The sequence below is a fragment of the Bison bison genome, unplaced genomic scaffold, assembly GCF_000754665.1.
Source record: "Bison bison bison isolate TAMUID 2011002044 unplaced genomic scaffold, Bison_UMD1.0 scf7180017864526, whole genome shotgun sequence".
Taxonomy (NCBI): domain Eukaryota; kingdom Metazoa; phylum Chordata; class Mammalia; order Artiodactyla; family Bovidae; genus Bison; species Bison bison.
Genome location: NW_011495077.1, coordinates 2,656,959 through 2,660,919, shown reverse-complemented (window position 1 = coordinate 2,660,919; position 3,961 = coordinate 2,656,959). Strand labels below are relative to the sequence as shown.

Below are 3,961 nucleotides of genomic sequence, written 5' to 3'. Positions count from 1 at the left end.
GGCAGGGCAACGTTAAACTTTTTTTTTTAACTGCTAAGTAAGTCTGTCGTTACTGCGTCTGCTCCTTAGTGTATTTACCACGCATAATAGCAATTAACATCTTTAGCTCTTCTGAACTACCTCTTAGCTAGGGATTGGGGCCAAGCAGTATTTTAAAGGTCATTGTTTTTTAAAATTTGAATAATGACTTACAGCTTATAGCTCAGTCAGTAAAGAATCTGCCTGCAGTGCAGGAGACTTGGGTTCGATTCCTGGGTCAGGAAGATAGATCCCGTGGAGAAGGAAATGGCAACCCACTTCAGTATTCTTTCCTGGAGAATCCCATGGACAGAGGAGCTTGGCAGGCTGCAGTCCATGGGGGTCACAAGAGTTGGACACGACTTAGCAACTAAACCACATATTTTCATTTCCTTTGGATAAATACCAAGGAATGGAATTACTAGGTCATGTATAACTTTAAAAGAAACTGCCAAACAGTTCTCCAAAATGTGGCACCATTTTACATCCCCACCTGCAATGAGTAAGCATTCTAGCTGCTCTGCACCCGTCTTTATTTTAGCTGTTATAAGGCAGTGAAATGTTACCTCAGTCAGGTTTATATTAATCACTGTTGGTCTTCCCCCACCACAGCATTTTGTCATTGAACTTTTGTATTTGGACAATAATAATCAGTATGGCATTTCCTTGTATGTTGGTTTGTTTTATTAATTGTATGTCTCATTGTCTGTTGACTGTAAATCTTCACTTGAAAAAGATTGTTGACAGAGGCTGAGTCACTTAATTTCTTTTGTATCCCCTCCAGTGCTTAGAGCAGAATGTTAAGTTTAGCTTCATCATAGTTCAGTTGAATTCCATTAGATGTATTCCTAGGTCACAATGATCAGATTTGAGGGAAGAAACCCAGTATGACGTGATCTTTTAAAATTGTTCGGTTTTATGTATTTATTTTTAATTGTTCAGTTTTAAACAGTTTTAATTTATGGACAATTTCAAACATATAAACAGCAAAGAGAAGGAATAATGCACCCTATGTTGTTGTTTAGTCACTAAGTCATGTCCAGCTCTTTTGTGATCCCATGGACTGTAGTCCACCAGGCTCCTCTAGGTCCATGGGATTTCCTAGTCAAGAATACTGGAGTGTGTTGCCATTTCCTTCTCCAGGGCATCTTCCCAGCCCAAGGATTGGACCCAGGGATCAAACCCATCTCCTGCATTGGCAGGCGGATTCTTTACCACTGAGCCACCAGGGAAGCCCAAAGCACCCTATACACAGTTTCAAAACTATCATCTCATGGCCAATCCTATTTTATTTATACTGACTACTTTTCTTACTTGATATTTTAAGAAGCAAACCCCAGATAGTGTACCATGTATTATTTGTACATATTTCAGTATTTATCTGTAAAAAAATTTTTTTCCTAACATAACCATAATTATTACACCTCAAAAATCAATGATAACTCCTCACTATCATTGTCTTATTTATTTTTTACAATTTGTTTGAATCTGGATCCAATTAAAATTCATACATTGTGCTTGGTTGGTAAGTATTTTAGGCCTCTTTAAAATTGTAATTCTACATTTCCCTCATTTTTTCTTGTTTAATAACCTAGATTATTGGCCCCATAGAGTTTCCTATGTTTTGGATTTTGCTGACTACATCCCCATGTAGTCTTTTAATATATCTCTTTCCTCTTTATTTCCTGTCAATTGATAATAAGATCTAGAGGCTCAGGTAGTCCTGTTTGTCTGTTCATATGAGAATAATTCAGGGGTGGTTTTGTGACATTTACTTCTGTCAGGTGGTTTTGCTTTCTGTGATGTTAGTAGTTGCCTAGATCTATTATTGCATTGGAGTTTACAAAATGGGGATATTCTGATTTTATTGTTGCTTCCTACATAAGCTGGAATGCTGAGCCGTGTCCAGCACAGTGCCCATTAGCCCTCGTGGGCTATCAAGCACTTGAAATGTGGCCAGTGAGACTGAGGAATTGGAAGTTTTATTTCAGTTATTTATTTTATTTGTATTTCATTTTAGTTAAATATAAGAACTAAAACTTTATTCAGCCCTTGCTACTGCTGCTGCTAAGTCACTTCAGTCGTGTCCAACTCTGTGCAACCCCATAGACGGCAGCCCATCAGGCTCCCCCGTCCCTGGGATTCTCCAGGCAAGAACACTGGAGTGGGTTGCCATTTCCTTCTCCAATGCATGAAAGTGAAAAGTGAAAGTGAAGTCGCTCAGTCCTGTCCGACTCTTAGAGACCCCATGGACTTCAGCCTACCAGGCTCCTCTGTCCATGGGATTTTCCAGGCAAGAGTACTGGAGTGGGGTGCCATTGCTGGGAAACCTTTTAACTTGTTTGGAACAAGTTGGGAATGTAAATCTTTTTCAACTGTAAATTATGAAAAAAATTTTAATCTTTTTAATACTTATTTATGTGGCTGCATTGGGTCTTGGTTGCATCATGTGGGATCTTTTGTTGTGGCACATGGACTCCGGCTCAGTAGTTGTGGCACTCCGGCTTAGTTGCTCCTTGGCATGTGGGATCTTAGTTCCCCTACCAGGGATCGAACCCTGATCCCCTGCGTTGCAAGGTGGATTCTTAACCATTGGACCACCAGGGAAGTCTCATCAACTGTAAATTATGAAATTTAAATACAGATCAAGTATTTGAGATGAAAACTTACCATCTGCATTGAAGTGTGCTGTAAGTATGAAATGCACACAGGATTTTGGAGATTTAGTTAGAAAAAAGAATGTAAAATATATTAATAATTTGCATATATTGGGTTTCAGAATATTAAAATTGCACCTTAAAAAATGTGGCTACTAGAATATTTAATATTGTATATGTGGCTGTTACTAAGTTTCTATCTCTAGTAGACGGTGCTACTTTACTCTCATCAAGGACATTATTTTAATTTTTTTTTTTATTCCAGAGTGTTCATGGTTTTTAAAAAAGGAAAATACAAAAAAGCACAAAAAAAGTAATTTAAGTCAGCCATAATCTCACAACTCAAAAGCACTGATGTGTATATCCTTTCAAACTTTTTTGAAAGCATATAAATACATATGTTGATTTATTTATTTACAAAATTAGAATTATACTATTAATCTAAACACAATTTGAGGAGTCTGTGATTTTCCCCCTGTGTCTGTACCATAATTTATTTAACCTTCAATTTAACCTTAAATTGCTCTTTCTAATTTTGCAGTTTCAAAAGGTTGCAGTCCCATTATCATAGATATATTTTTGGACATATTATTTTCCCAGAAGCGTTGTTGCTGGGATGCCATATGCCAGAATGCTGTCTGGATACATTCATAGGCTTTTGTAGTCAATCTCCAGTAATTTTTTTCAAACCTTGTAAAGCACAAGCATCCAACTCTTGGGAGGGCAGTTCTAGGCCTCCTGTTAGAGTTTTTTGTACTCTTTAAAAATTGTTATTATTAAATCAGAATGAATATTTATTAATATCCATATGATAAAGGAATATATTTTTATTAGAAATGTAAATAGTACAGATAAAGGGAGAGTCAGGTTTGGTAAACCCTGTGCTCAGTCCTACTCCTCTTCTCAAGGATAATCATCATTTTAAGAGATATGTATACTTTTAATCCTTTTTATGTATGTATGTATATATGTACATGTAGAAAGTGATACTAATCGTATATTCTTTTAGATCTTTCCATGTCTGTGTATAAGCTGTTGCATAATAAATATATCATTCTATGGATGTACCATAGTTTGTTTTCTTATTAATAGGCATTAGGCTATTTCTCGGAGAGGGCAGTGGTGCCCCACTCCAGTACTCTTGCCTGGAAAATCCCATGGACAGAGGAGCCTGGTAGGCTGCAGTCCATGGGGTCGCTAAGAGTCGGACACGACTGATCGACTTCACTTTCACTTTTCACTTTCATGCATTGGAGAAGGAAATGGCAGCCCACTCCAGTGTTCTT

The 3,961-nt window shown here is 37.3% G+C and overlaps 1 protein-coding gene across 1 annotated transcript in view; it reads left to right on the top strand.

Moving 5' to 3' along the window:
* NEDD8 (neural precursor cell expressed, developmentally down-regulated 8) overlaps positions 1-3,961 on the top strand; it is a 9,182-nt gene that overhangs the window by 1,293 nt on the left and 3,928 nt on the right. The gene's annotated exons all lie outside the window — the stretch shown is intronic.